This window comes from Rhinolophus sinicus, chromosome 16 (assembly GCF_057876585.1).
Source record: "Rhinolophus sinicus isolate RSI-liver-muscle chromosome 16, RSI-T2T, whole genome shotgun sequence".
Taxonomy (NCBI): domain Eukaryota; kingdom Metazoa; phylum Chordata; class Mammalia; order Chiroptera; family Rhinolophidae; genus Rhinolophus; species Rhinolophus sinicus.
The window spans coordinates 164,916,572-164,932,670 of NC_142516.1; the positions used below are offsets into that span (position 1 = coordinate 164,916,572).

The 16,099-nt window shown below is 42.2% G+C and overlaps 1 long non-coding RNA gene across 2 annotated transcripts in view; it reads right to left on the reverse strand.

Annotated features, from left to right (window-relative positions):
* LOC141571007 (uncharacterized) overlaps positions 1-16,073 on the reverse strand; it is a 151,644-nt gene extending 135,571 nt beyond the window's left edge. For both annotated transcript variants that reach the window (XR_012495456.2, XR_012495457.2), the window contains exon 1: positions 15,923-16,073. This is a non-coding gene — a long non-coding RNA (uncharacterized LOC141571007). The remainder of the gene's footprint in view (positions 1-15,922) is intronic.
* Positions 16,074-16,099: the final 26 nt, after the last annotated feature.

A 16,099-nucleotide genomic window follows, 5' to 3' on the forward strand; every position in this document is an offset into this window, starting at 1 on the left:
ATCCTTTCCATGATATACTTCTCAGGGGCCATCCATGCCTTACACCACTGGTAACTAACAGAATTATTTACTCTGTTTCCTGAGCAGAAGCTGAGTGATGATTTATAGGACTATTTTAGTTTGAGACTTTGCTTCTGTACTTCTCTATCAGAGCAGAAGGAAAGGCAACATCTGTCTACCAGACCAGGGAAATAACAGCTCCGTATCTATTAAACAAGGAAGTAGCATTGTATCAACGACACCAGGAGGAAAGAATCTGCCAATCAGACCAGCAGAGTAGCACTTGTCTACTAGACAAGTATATCTGTCTAGCAGAACCAAGGTTAGCATCTATCAAACTGGGAGGGTAGCCTCTGCCTACCAAACAGGGGCAAAGGGTAGAAGTTTTCAGAGCCCAGAGCAAAGGACATTAAGTTATTTGGTTTTTGTATCTGTCTAGTTGATTAAAAAATTATATTATGGGAAATGTTGATGATTTAATCATCAAAGACCTGTTTGTATATTTTGGTATGAAAGTATAAATATTAGAACACAAACCCTCGAAGTACTTATAAAAGCACTAGGAGGGCACAGGAATAGATAATCAGTAGTTACAGGTCTGTAGAATTTAGTCTCAGGTGGTAAATATATTCTAAGTACAGTATTTATTCAACTTGGTACTTTAAAGGAAGCTATGTAATAAGAACATTTGTACAGAGGCTGCCTTCACTACAAGGTCTAATAATTTTTTCTTCTTGAGAATATCTTAATATGAAAAGCACTTTGCAATGTCAGAAATCTAAAATAGTTATGTATAATTTGAGTTTGATTCCAAAAATATTCTGTAGTAGATAAATCAAGAAACTATTCATAGTAAGGTACACCAATAAAATATAACAGTGTTATATGACACATGTCTAGACATTTTTTATTAATCTGGTTCAAATTAGAAAGTAACAAATAACATCCTGTGGGATAAAAATCAGTTTTAAAGATAAATACTCTATTTTCTACAAGCATTATACACTTTAATAATTGGGAAAAATATAGAAACAGAATTATTTACTTATTGATTCATTCATTTATTTATATCCCCCATGTTATTTCTCAGAGATTTGATTTAATTTGTGTGCAGAGAGTACATATTGTGAGTAAACAAAATATTAATCAAAGTAAAAGATTAAGATAAAAAAGAAGACAAATATAAAAACCAAAGGGAATGCCAGACTATCAGTTCAGTTCCCATAGATTAATGATTTTTCAACTATATTACCCAATATTTACTATAAGGAGCAGGTGTGGTCACAACTTCATTACTACCCTGATGTAATTTAATAAGTATAACTTATCTTTATATGTAATTATAAAAAATACAATGCCCTAATATAAAGAACAATTAAAATGAAAGTTTGTACTTATCTACCCTTCCATCTATCTACCTATAAATATTTTGGTGTTATATAGAAATATATTTAATATATTTTTAATAAATAAATTTAATATATATTTAATAAATATATGTTACATAGAAATGTATAAATATTTTATAAATATATTATTTTATAAAATATAATTATTTTAATATATAAATATGCCTAAACTATAAATATACTATAAATATACTAAAATGAAATACACATACGCACACTCATACACATCAATATTTTGGCAAGATTTCACTAGAAGACCTAAGAAGTAATCAGATATGTGGATCTAAACGTTGACTCACCATGAATGTGACAACTCTAAAAAGACAGACTGACGTAGGTATGTTATAGTGGTGACTCAAATACAATGCGTAAAATTCCAAACAAAACAAAGGTCAAAGTTGCCTTTTTTCATACCTTTGTTATATGTCTGGAAAATTCTTAAAACTGGACAAAACTCACTTAGTGTCCGCTGTATCTACTCTCCAAAGATGGCTCCCAATATTCTTCTCCTCCCTGTATACGCACGCTGCCTCTCACATCAATAGGTGGAGTTTATGTGTCCTCACCTGGACTGGTCTTGACCAATGGAGAGCAGCCCAAATGCTGTTCTGGGACTTCTGAGCCCAAACCTGAAGGGGACTGGCAGCTTCCACTTGTCACCTTTTGGGGACCCAGTTACGATGTCATGAGACATCCAAGCCACATGGAGAGGCCACATGAAGCAAGTCTGAGCTGCTCTAGTTGACAGCTCCAGATCAACTACCACCCAAACTCCACTCCAGCAGTCTGAGTGAGCCATCTTGGTTGTTCAAGGCCAACAAGTGAGCCCAGCTGACTACAGCGACAGTCAGCATCACTTGGAACAAAACCGCCCAGGCTGAGCCAGTCATCCCATAGCATCTTAGGAGATTATAAGCATCTGTTGTTTTAAGCCCTACATTTTGGGTTATTTTATTATATAGCAATAGACACTCAAAACAGCATTTGTATGTAAAACTGAATTAGATTCTAGGTTTAGGCAAATGTAAACAGATTATTTTTTCATCTATTTGAAAACCTATTGGGACATTTGAGAGTCTTGCAGGATAGAAAAGACTTCCTCACTGTGAGGGACTGTCCTATATATGCAGGATGTTTATTATCGCTCATCCTTACCCTAAATGTCAGTAATGTTTCCTGGTTATTATAACAACCAAAAACACTTCTACAAATTGCCAAAATGCTCTCTAGAGGGATGGTGCTGACTCTGCTAAAAACCACGAACTAGAATAATCATATGTATAATGACTACAAGTGGTTAGGTACTGGGGACGCTAGAAATGAAATATAACCCAGGCCTTCGAGAAACTTACAGTCCAACTGATAACACGAAGAAATGAATGAAACTGTAACACAGAGTGATAAACGTTGCGATGGAGATGTTTTCCTGGCACTGTGTAGGAGGAGAACCAGTAGTTCACTCAGCCTCGGGAAGGGTCAGGACAAGTTTCCTGGAGTTCATCGTTAAGCTGAGTTCTGAAGTGAGCCAGGTGCCGAAGAGGGAGAATGGAAACTCAGACAGAGGAAACGGCTTGTGGAAAGACACAGCATGAGACACCAGCAGCCATAAAGGTAACAAGGTAGGCTGGTGGCGATGTGGATTTTATGCTATGCTAAACAGTTCATTTAAATCTGAAGGCGATTTTGTAGTACTAGCTAGAGATAACGTCCTATGTTCACCACACTACTATCCCAGCCTCTCTTGCCGTTGGCTTGGGGACCTGTGACTTGTTCTGGGCAATGGATGTGGGTGGAAGACATATAAGCCAGTTGCAGGCCTGACTCTTGATAGCATACCATGCAGTCTTCTAATTCACTTTTTTCCTGCCTGTGTTGGAGGCCACGTGGTCCAGGTAGCAAAGCTCCAAGATAAAAGAGGGCTAGCTGACTTGTCTCAGATATGTGAAGAGTATACATTACTGTATGAGGCAACTGACATTTGGGGGGTATCAATAGGAATTCTGTCCAGAAACAAACCGCCCCATATGGTTCAAACGAAGAGACGCTAATGAAGGAAATCCTTTCAGAGGTGTGGACAGGGTAAGGGAAGAAACTGAGGAGTCAGGAAGCTGTTCCCACTCCTAGAACTGAAGGGGTAAGGAGAGGATTTGGAGTCATTGGAGCCCTGAGAGCTGGTGCCAACGAGGAGGAGCCACCCAGCATGAACTCTAGTCACAAAGGGATGTCACCACTGCCAGAGGAAGGGGGAGAGCTGGAAAAAGCAATATCCTGACCTGCCTCTTCTCGTGTCCTTAAGTCTCCTGAGTGGGTATCCCGACTGGCCAAGCCCAATCAGAATGCAGCCCCGAGGGAGCCCAGGTAATGCCGTGCACAGGTGCCAGCCTCCTGGGGCACAAAGTGTTCAGTGAAGGGAGGAGAGCAGTTCTGGGGGGTGAAGAAGACACGCGATTCCGGAGGTGTGTCTGTTGTGGCAACTAGCTTTAATTTCTCTCATACAAAATCACTGAAGGATTTTAGGCAGGTTTTTAAAATAAGTTTTCTTGAAACATAATGTACACACCATAAAGTTCATCCTTTCAAAGTGCAATTCGTTGGTTTTCAGTATATTTACACAGTTGTGCAATCATCCACGCTCTCTAATTCTAGAAATTCATTACATCCCCACCCCAAAAATCCCCTTGCCCGTTAAGTAGTCCCTCCCCATCCTCACTCTTCCCACAATCACTGGCAACCACCAATCTACTTTCTGTTTCAATGCATTTGTCTATTCTGGATTTTTCACATTAATGAAATCTTACAAAATGTGGTCTCTGTGTCTGGCTTCATTTTAGCATAACGTCTTCATGTTGTAACATGTATTCCTTTTTATTGCTGAATATTTCATTGCATATGGTACAGTTTTCGAAGACTACAGCTGTATAGAGAATAGGGTGGAGTGAGCCAAAAATCAATGGCAGAGGAATGTGTGTAAGTTGGGGAGTGATTGCATTCTCTAAAAACATTGTCTCAAATTATTTTCAGACTCAGAAATAAGCTAGAGAAGATAAAAACCGCCTGAAACAGCCTCCTTTTCCTGCGTTGCCATCTCTATGAACGACACCATTATCCACCCAGAATGTGGGAGTCGCACTAGACTCCTCCATTTCTCTCACCCTCCACCCTAGATCCCTTCTGCTGTGCATCCTACTCCTTGACTAGGCCTCCCCCCTCTGTGCCGACTGCCCTAGTGAAGTCCTAGGGGGCCATGCTGGACACAGTAACTGCCTACCTGGTGTCCTCTGTTCTGGCACCAGCAACCATCTATCGTCAGGTGGGGCAATGATAACAGAAAGATGGGAAGATGCGAGAGGTGCCTTGTCTCATTGTTGAGTCAGGAAGCAGACAGAAGTCAGGCGTTGATAGCCTAGCCGCTTCTTCCTTTCACCCAGCTGAGTTACTAGTTGCCTTTGGTGAGCGCACAATCTCTTCCCTATTGCGTACGGAGGACGGCCTGCCGGTATTAAAGTGAAAAGATGGCTAACACTGCTACTATCTGGGGTTCAGAGAAGAGAGCTGCTTTAGCTTCACATTAAGCTCTGTTCTCTCAGCCATTATTATCATAAAGATGAGGTTTTGTTTCCATTTACTACAAACCTTCTAATGTTTTTTTTTTTCTTGTTTTTTTTTCCCAGAACTTGGGAGAAAAAGAACTATAGCAAACACCAAATGTATGCTGTTTCTCAGTAGCCAAACGTAAATGGAATCATGGTCAATTACTATGAAATTTTTAAAATAAAAAGGAAAGAACAGGTTTTAGGAAAAGGAACCTTTTTCTGAGTACTTAACTATATAAGATAAAATTTGGAACATGACGTGTCATGAACAATGTCATCAACATTTCAAGCAAATGCAGTGACAAATTTTATATCTTTTAATCACAGTAACTGTCTTAGTTTAATTTCCCCTGGAACTCAGCTTTGACACAAAAACTTACATGCAGGAAGTATACTAGGGAGTACACTTAGAAACAATCTGTAAAGAAGCGAGGGAAGCAAGTTTAGGTAGGTTTGGGGAGAAGTTGAACTGAGGATCAGTGAGAAAGAGAAGCATTAGCTGAACCCACAGGGAGCTCTGGAACTGGGGTGGTCCTGAGAGTTGTCCCCAGGTTAAGGCAACAGGGTGAGGCCTTTGGACCACTGCGGTGTTGTCACTGAAGCAAACTGCATCTCAGGGAGCGGACAACCCCATGGTCTGGGCAGCACCCTTCTGCTGAGGACAATGCTTAGAGAAGTGCTCAGCTGTGACCTGTCAGCAGCCAACACTCCTGACAGACGAGAAATAATTGACTCAACCCCAAAAGGGCAATCAGGACAATACACCATAGCATCCATTACAATCTCGCCCTAGCATTGCTCAGATTCACTCGCTTCTTTAGAGTCACTCCATATCTAGGATGCTGGGTAGTATTTTTCTCCTGCAGAAATTTAAGAGAGGAAGACAAGTGGGATGAACCACAGACCTTGTTGATACCACCGACCTCAGGGCTACAGCTGAAAGTCACATTGATTCTCCTCCACACCAGTCCCAGACTGCCTTCACCTCAGCAATGACCTTTGCTACCCTAGATGGTCTACCCTTAGGGCCACCCACATCCTCATCCTTGAGAGATGAGGACTGTACTTGTTCATTTAACAAGTTGTGTAAGGAGTACCAAGAGACACATCCATGGCTCCCCTAAGGACTATGCACACTCTTCCCTGCTCCCATGTGTAAGACTCCTATCTACTTCTGATGATAGCAGTCGGTGAGTCCTGCCAGGATAGGGACTCCTTAGTGGGTCTGATGGACTGAAAAGCATGAAGTGACTGAGCAACCAGAATTCAAAGTCCAACAAGCCTCTTACTGTGTCTCGAGAACCAGGAGCTCTAGAGCTCCAGAGCCTGAGAAGGACAGAAAGCATGTATTCTCTAAGGGTCGCTGGAGGTACGGCCACTTCTGCTTCCACCCTGGGTTCTTAAACTCATATGTTCTATCGATTAGGAAGCCAGTACCATGTATTCGCTGTTAATTTAAAGTGGATTAAGTGTAACTTGTGCCCCAGCTACACCATCAATTCTATCAAGAGCAGGTTCAGAGTGGTATTACGTGTTATAGGATAAGGGTCCCAACGGACATTATATTAGTTTCCATTTGCTGCTGTTAACACATTTACTGAGTGAAAACAAATCAAATTCACTAACTTACATTTCTGATGGTCAGAAGTCCTACAATCAAGATGTTTGTGGGACTATATTTCTTCAGGAGGCTCTAGGGGAGACGTCATTTCCTCGTCTTTTCCAGCGTTTAGAGGCCACCTCTATTTCCTAGCTCATGGTCCCTCCTCCACCATCAAAGCCAGCAGCACAGTACCTTCAAATCTCTCTTTTCTCTGCTTCTGTAATCACATTGCCTATTCTGACCCTCCGCCTCCCTCTTATAAGAACTCTTGTGATGACATTGGACCCACCTATGTAATAATTCAAAACATAATCCAAAACAATCTCCCCATCTGAAGGTCCTTAACTTAATCATGTCTGCAAAGCCCCTTTTTCCACATAAGGTGAAAAATTCACAAATCCTGAGGATTGCAATGTGGATAACTTTGGGGGGGTCATTATTCAGTCTACCACAGACATATAGATGCCACCATACATCTTTTACTATAAAGAGGGCCCCTTAGTCTGAGACAATGTTTTCCAGGATCCCACATCTGTGACACAGAATTTTGTAAGCCTTCAGTAATGGTTCTGGCCAATGTGTGCAAAAAGGCAAACCCATAGCAGAATATGTATAAATTCCAGCCAAGTTAAATCACTGGCCATTCCAGGGTGGAATGTACTCAACTATCCAGCCAAATGGCTGGTTGGTCTCCTTGAAGGATCTGTGCTTTACTGAGGGCTTGGTGTTGGTCTCTCTTGCTGCCAGGCTGTGCATTTGAAAGCAGCAGTAGCTAGATCCGCATTGTTAGGGGAGCCTTCCCTGTAAGTTCCATGCATAACCTCCACCCTTGCCACCATGTATTGCTTCCATCTCTGCACCATGATTACTCTGTGCATTTGCCCTCTGTGCCCCCACTGGGTGCACAAAAGCAGAGGCCAGCTGATATCAACTGGTGAAGTCATCTTCTCTCTGTGGTCATTTACAGTCTCTTCCATGGCGGGATGTTAACTGGTGGATATCACCACGTCAGTCAAAGATAGTTACACTTAGTGCTCACTCGCATAGGTCCATTCACACGCCTCTTCCACAGATCTCATGATCCCCAATACTTTCAGGCCCCTACCAAACAGTCAAGCCATATGCCACTACCCAGGAATCTTACATGCCTTTACTTCCGGCCACTTCTGTCTGTGCAAAACGGATGACCATGTTCAATGCATGACGTTTGAACCATTGGGAGGATTTTCCTCATCACTGTCTGCCAGATCATAGCGCAGCAGCAATTTATTTCAGCTCGTACCTACTTACCAAGTCAACTTATGCTTGATCCGAGCTCAGCCCTTTTTCTCCTGCACGATTCGGTCATAAGAGACCCTCCAATCCCATGCAGTCATATATTTGATCTTAGATATAGGTACCAGTGCAACCGTGGTTGATGACATACTGTGTCTCCCCAAAAATAAGAACTAACTGGAAAACAAGCCCTAGCATGATTTTTCAGGATGGCATCCCCTGAACATAAGCTCTAATGCGTCTTTTGAAGCAAAACTTAATATAAGGCCCGGTCTTATTTTCGGGGAAACACGGTAGTAGTCTGGCTACGCATTCACGCGCTTTACTTGTGCTCCGGCCCTGCTCATGCCAGATCCTGGGTGTATCATCTCCATCTCACCGCAGGTTTTTGCTTGGTCCGCTGGACCTTATGAGTGCATGGGTGTGACAAAACCCAACTCCTGATGAGCAGTTCTAGCCACCTGACTTCTCATGCTGAGGTGCTCTGTCTCTATCAGGGCCCAAATAGCCTGTCAGGAGTCATATTTCAATAGTGTATGATTTGTTTTTGCTATAAATGTTTTGCCTTGCTTCAGAACTCTTAGACTTTTCCTTGTGATTTTCCCATTGAAACTTCCGTGCCATTCATTCCACAGCATCTTTCCCCACCACCGATACATCTACTATCACAGGTCCTATCATATTGTATGGTCCAAGAAGAACTGCTTGCCCCACAGTAAAAAGAGATAATGCAGAGCCCTTTCCTGCTCTGGGCACCACTTAAAGTTGGTAGCCATCTGTGTCACTCAGGAAATGTGTCAGAGCAACATTCTCAAGTAAATGTTATGCTTGCAGAACCCAGAGAAGCCTAGCAGGTGTTGTCCCGCCTTTGTGGTAGGAAGTATGAGACGTGATGACTTTGTGGAAGATGTCTGGCCTGTTAGACCAGTAGAACCCCACCTTTCAGCATCTGTCTTTCTTCAGCGCATCTACAGCACGCACAGAGCAATACAGCTCAATGTCTTTATCATTAACGATTGCCTTGAACCTCTCAAAAGCTTGACCTATTGCACCTGCAAGTGCATTCCCATCTGCAAGCATCTCATCTTAGTTACTTACAGTGACATTTCAGCAATTGCACAGTCCCACCCACTGCACGTCAGGGCTGTCAACGCTGCATCTGTCATCAGTGGTAGTCTATTAGTTTTCTATTGCTGCACAACAACATTACCAAAAACTTAGTGGCTGAATACGACACACACTGGTTATTTGACAGTTTCTGTGCTTCAGCAGACTACGCGTGGATTAGCTCTGTCCTCTGTAAGGCTGTAATCATGGTGTCAGATGGGGCGACAGTCTCATCTGAGACTCAACTGGGAAGGAACCACTTCCAAATATATGTGGTTTTTGGTAGAATTCAGTTCCTCCTAGGCTGCTAGGCTGAGGGATTCCATCTTTGTTGGCCGCTGGCCAGAGGCTGCCATCAGCTCCTGGCCATGTGTACCTCTCCATGTGGTGGTTCGCAACGTGGCAGCAAGGAAGAGAAGATCCCAGCGAGCCGGGAGTGATAATACTATGTAACTTAATCATATATGTATAATCACGCACATCCTTCTACTTTTGCCGTATTCTACTGCTTAGGACATATTTGCAGGTCCTACCCACACACAATGGGAGAATTTTATACAAGGGCAGGGATATTAGGAGACAGATATCATGGAGTCACCTTAGAAACTGTGTAGCACAGATGGGGTCTTTATTGTCACCTGAGCAGTGGATCATCCAGACTGCTCCTAACTAATTTGTCGGTTCCCTGGTAAACAGACTCCGAGAGGGAGACTGGCCCGCAGGAAGCACGCTGTGGAGTGCTTTCAATAATGCTGCCTGCGAATGAGTGAGCAAAGCAGGATCAGTCAAGAGAAACTGAACTGCAATGCAGTTGCAGCAAAGGCCTTAGCTAATTCCATGGGGAGTTCTGGAGCTGGGATGACTCTTCTGAGTCATCTTGAATTAAGGTCAGAGGGCCAGGTCTCTGTACACCACACCGACCAGTTACGTGAAGTGGGCTCCTGCTGCGAGGCGTGGGGTTTTGGGGGAGACAGCTCCTTAAGGCCCAGAGCAATTTATGGGAAGGGGCTTCATTGTGAGCAGCCAGCAGCCAATAGTCCCAGCAGCTGGGGGAATAAATGCCTCAGACCTGGAAGGGTGTCTGGGAGGTACATCCTGTAGAAATCTTTAATAAACCCAAAGGCATGACGGAGAACACAATTTTGTGAACTTTCTGGTGTTTGACTTGAATAAAGCAGGAAAATTTAGGCCCCAGGGGAAATAATCAATTTTATGCTTTTAATTATTTTCCATAAATATTTCTCTCTCTCCTTTTTTTTCTTTTCCCCAGAAAGGCTACGGATAGAAATGAGACAGTGTACTCTTTGACAAGCTGCTGGAGTTGGTATGTCGGCTAAGAACATTTTTAACTAAAAGTAACAGAATACTTCTATCATAGTGTCCAAGACAACTTGAAGTTTGTTTCTTTTCTTACATAAAAATGAGTTTGAAACTTTATTCATTGGCTCTACAATGTCAAGGCCAAGTCGGTGATGCTCTTGGCCTTTATCTCAGACCTCTTGTCTCGTGGCTACAAACATCAGCCTGTTGATTTTTAGGGTGGAAAGAAAGAGAGACAGAGCAGTACCAGCAGATTTTTCTTCATCTTGCTGGCCTGAATTGCATCCCAGAGCCAACCCTAGATGCAGGAGAGGCTCACAGAGAGAATATTTCAGTTTCCCAGTCTCTAGAGTAGAGGCAGGCAAGGAAGAAGGAGATTTGGAATGGGTACAGGTGAGTCAATCAATATTGTTTTCAGAGCAGGTTTCTGTTTTGCTTACTGAGATCAGACCCACAGACTTTAAAGACCAGATAAAAGGTGACAGAATGCTAGCATTTGGCTGAGAAGTCTTTTGAGATCTATTATTTGGATGGTAGACTATCTGCATACCTCCAGACCCAAACAGGAAAGCAGACAAGTGCAGGCCAAGTCATTAAGGCAGGGAATTGACTACATTTAGGGAACTATTGCAGCAGTATTAAAGGAGCTGAGAAGTCAAACAAAAATTAGTATCAGCAGGAAGCCACTATAATCCCTAGAGCTGGAGAGACCAAAGAAGAAGATGGCTGTTACCAGATTTCAGGAGCTGGGGCTTCCCAGTGAGAACTGGTTCCACAGTAGGGGATACTGGGCTGGAGTTGGATCAAGGCAGGAGAAGCTGCCCAGCAGGAGCTGGAACCAGAGAGGAGATAACTGCCCAAAGGCGAAAGAGAGGCAAAAAGGGTGGGGAGTGGGGGAGACATGCTTTCTCTCCCTTCCCACTTTCCAATCACCCATCCCACCCCACAGACTGCACCTAACTTGAAGCTAGCTGGCAAGGGAGCCTGGAAAATGTGGTTCGCAGGGCTCATACCCCAGCTGTACAGAGTAGAGCAGGGAAATGGAGAGGAATGGACTCCAGAGCAAACAAGCAAATTACTGTCACACCATTCCACCCCCACACAGAGATGGACCTGTAGGGAAGCCACAGTTTTTCTCTGGAAGCAGTGTTGTCTTTGCTCCACCACATAAATAATTAACCCAGCTCCCAACATTTGACATCATAAGATTATTCTGCCTAAACTAAGAAAACACTGTCACTTATCACAAATTGATTTAGGAAAAGTATGAACGATTTTTCATGAATTATACGTTCTAAAAACTTTTAAAACAGCTCCTGGCCCAGTTTGGAGGCAAACCTGACATAAAAAAAGGGAGGGACAAACTATTTTTAAGAGAATTACTTATGAAGAACTAGCAAATCGGATCCTTTTTACTTTCAAATATAAAAGTAAAAATATTGATCAAAACAGGAAGTTGAACTAGGTGGGGCTAAGATTTTGATGTTAATTACAGTAAATTATCAGAGAATGTGAGCCATGGATGATTAATAAGTTTTGAACCATAGAAATCATAGCCACAAGCCACTTGAGAAGAAACTATAATCTGTTTTGACTTCTACGTGTCAAAATGCAGGCATCAATTAAAATCCCCAAAACTCACTACATTGAAACTATACCTAAATTTTCAAGGTTAAAATGCTGTGGTTCTTACATTTCTCTCTTTCAAAGAGTTATACTTTATATGACTTTCTTTATCAGTTTTGAAAACTTCCTCTAGTCTAAAACGCATCACAAAAAGGTTTTTAAAAATGTGATTTGCAGTTAAATATGCATTATTGAATTTACATACTTCAAAGAATATCCTCACATAATATTTTAGAATAATTTTTCAGGGACAAAATACGCCATATGTAAGTCAGGTCCCCTAGAATCCATATTTTTTTATTTGTAAGAAAACTTACATATAATTTGTATCTTCTAAAAGTAATATGAATAAAAATGAAAAAAACATTAACTCTTCGTAACTACAAATTACTGAATTTTCCAAAGCTCTAAAAAGAGTTATTTAAAGCAAGAGATCAAGATATCTAGGAAATCCAACATCTAATTTATGTGTAAAAGAATTTCAACTTCCATGTTGAATTTTTCTGTTCAATTTGGAGTATTAAATATATCATATGAAATATATTTCAAAGCTCGATATGGTCATATTTGTCAAGGATGCAAAATTCTGGGTCCTTAAACAGCAAAGATTACTGAAGAGTGAAGCATTTCTTCCCTCTTTAAGCTTGAGCATTTTTTTTCCCCAAATTGTTCTCAGCTACCAAGTTGCTTTTAAAATGCTCTCAACTACCAATTTTGTTTTTAAATGGTCCAGCACATTACTGTACAAATCTGGGCAACAAACTCAGACTCCTGACCACAGCATTTTCAGCTGTCTTGATGTTCCTGATAATATACATGCTCCCTGTGTTTGTAATCTTGAACTATTAGGACAATATTGACCGTTAAAATGAAACGAACAATATCCAACATCAATTATTGTCCTCTTACATACACCTAATGGTTTCTGCCCTGCTTTTCATACATTGGTGCTGATGGCTTTCTTTAAAAAACAAAACAAAAAAAGTAGCCTTAAAGAAATGTAGTACAAAAAATGTAAATCTCTAAAGAGTTTAGAAAATTATAGCCTCAGGTTTGCAATTTCCAGTGTAAAGAGTGACACAATCGGTGACCATCCATCGAAAGACGAAGCCATAGTCTTTTATGATCATAGACAAGAGAGATGCTTTTGAGAAATGAATGTTACCAACCACAAAGATTACAAAATACCTCATGTGTTTCACTAATAAAGCTGTTAATATCACGATTTGCCTTAGTTTGTTATTGAGGGCGACTGTGTCCTGAACTCCTGTCTAGCCAGTTCTGACACCCAACCTTCGCAGTGGTCCTTCCTCTCCGGCACGCCTCTAACACTCCCTCCTCATACAAATGTACACACACGCCCAGCCTGGCCAGAAGATAAAGCTAAGATGGCAGCGAGGAAAGTACAGGAGCCGCACTCAGTGGGGCTGGAAAACAAAAGCGAAGCCCTCTATATGTTTTTATTCTCCATATTTCCTTGAATAATAAGAGTCCCTCCCTCTAAATTCCCCCCCCCCCCCGGCCACACACACACACAAACACACACACAAGGGCAGCATAAGACATTCAGTAGTTGTGCGCTCAAGACTGGCGGGAGGGGACGCTTGCTTTGCACATTCGGAGAAACCCACATCTCCCGTCAGCAGTGACGGTTCAGGTGACCCTCGCTTCTTGCTTTGGGGACCACCCTCCCCTTCGTGTCCCCTTGACAGTGGAATTAAAGGCGACTCCAAACGACCTTCCCTTCCTGGGATGCACCCCGTATCCCGCCACCCCAGGGGAACCTTCCAAGGTCCCCAGCTGCCAGGGCAATAGCAGTAGCAGCTGCAGTGACGGGGAGTGCCCATTGCAGAGGCAGGAAGAGGAGGAGGAGGGACAGAAAACGCTGCACTGGCTATCAATTTAGAGTAGAGCGGCCGCTGCCGCTGCCGTGGAAGGAAACGCTGCCAACCGCAACAAACGCCACCCTCGGATACCTAAGTGAGCATGTGTGCGGCTCTGCGCACGCCTAGTTGCGCCGCTCATGACAACGGATTCCTTAAGGAAATGATCCTGTTACCGGGTTTTGTGTGTACCCAGAAGGCCCAGGAAGGGGCCTGTCTGGGACTGAAAGGTAGGGTACAGACCGGAGTGAAATCGAGGAAGAGGTGGGAAGAACTGGAGACCAGTGCAGCCGCTCTGGTCTGTCCCCACTAGAAACTGTAAATGGGCAATGACTGCTCGTGCCACCTCCTAAGCCGAAACTGGAAATGTTTGCCTGTGCAGCCATCATTCATTCATTCAACGAATATATATTTCCCTCCTGCTTAGAGCTAGAGTCTGTTCTAGGAGCTGGGGATGTAATGGGGAAAGAGACCCAGACACCATACCTGTCCTTATGAAAAAGTCTAGAATGTTTTGTTTTGTGTGTTACCATTTGAGAAAAGCCGTGTGCCAAGGAGGACATCCTAGATACTTGAGGTCTTTCCATAATCTCGTATTATTTTGACCATTATTCAGAGGACAAAACTTGCCCAAAGGTATACAAGTAGCAGGGTCAGGATCCAAATTCTAGCCTGTCAGAGCCTTGGGCTACCTCCGAGACTCTTACAAGGAGAATGAGCCCTTGCAGCAGCTTCTACATGTTCAGACTATTAACTCCACCAGCCTTTAGCTGCCTCTAGGCCTGTGTCTTGCCTCTGACCCTTAGGAAATTAGGGTTGGGCAGGGGGCTTCCTGTTCAACAGCGAGCTTGTAACTGTGCTGAGATATCAGGACAGGAATCTAGCCTAACATACTTGTTGGATACTTATTCTGTGCAAGGCTCTAAACTAGGGGCTGAGGAAGACACAAAGATAAATGAGAAGCTCTGAGGGAGCTTATAAAATAGTTGAAGAAACAAGACAAGGACAAAAATTGTTGAACGGAGTTACTCACTGTACTAAAATACTATGATTCCCCATGGCTGTCCTTTATCCCTATGTTTTCATTTTCTCTTTTGCTCTTTTTATTTTGTAATCAAAGTGACATCCATCAACCATTTAAAGCCTCAGATGAAATGGACTCCTTCAGCATTGCCTCCCCTCTAGATAACTAGAATCAATTTACTTCCCTACTTCTCAAAATACTAAATAGGGCTGCTTTTTTTTAAGAGAAGGATGTTCAAAGAAGAGGTACAGACATAAGAAGAGTTAGTAAATAGATAAAGAATATGGTAATGGGATGATAGGACTTAATCATTTTTGTCAGGAGGACACATTTATACTCTTCCAATTGAGAGTCAAAAGGATAAAATTAACAGGAATCGGGGTGCACTGGCACATGTATTTCTAGAGCATTTACTTAGTAGTGGTCAGTAAAATAGGTTGGAAAAGGGGACTCAGCAAATGTTACATTTTTATAGATAACAATAAAATCTTTGGTACATATGGCATTTCCAGATGTTATACATCGTCACAATCATAGTTTCAGGTCATAATATAGAATTATCTTTAGTAATTTAAATCTGGGAAGAAAAAGATAAACCATTAAGTGACCACTGTCAAGAGATAAGATTGCACTTTTATGGTGAGTATAGAGTCAACAAAATAATACTTAAGAAAAGTATTATTGTGTTCAGATTTTGGCTCTGATGTAAATGTTGAGAACAAGAACTTAGGAATGACTCTGGCTTGTGGATACTCTCATATCTGTGAATTCTACTTTCACAGAAAAAAAAAGAATGCACTATATTATACCTGACTTTTGTAATTAAAAGCTATTTTAAACAGACTTAAATCCTACTGACAAGAATTGCAAAATAATAGCACCTAAGGGACTTCTATCTCAGTTGGCTTTCTCTGCCTTGAATTCGGAATTAACTAGCACTATTCACGGTAAATCTTCCTGTTGGCAGCACACGCTTTTGGGGAAGGGGAACAGGAGTATGTAACACTCATTCTCAGTCGGTGGGCACATTCCCTCTTTTTTCTTTTAGGTCCCAGTTCTCCCACCTGAAGGGAACCCGTTACCTGAAGCCGAATGCCTGTAGTTGACAGCCTGCCTGCCACTTTCCTTACTCTTCCTCAAGCTGCTAGTAAAATCCGGAGAAGTGGATTTCTTTCAGATTCTGTAAGGCTCAACCCCGAGGCTGAGGGAGTGGTGGAGGAGAGGGGGTGGGAGGGAAAAGGGCTGGAGTGACTGAGCAT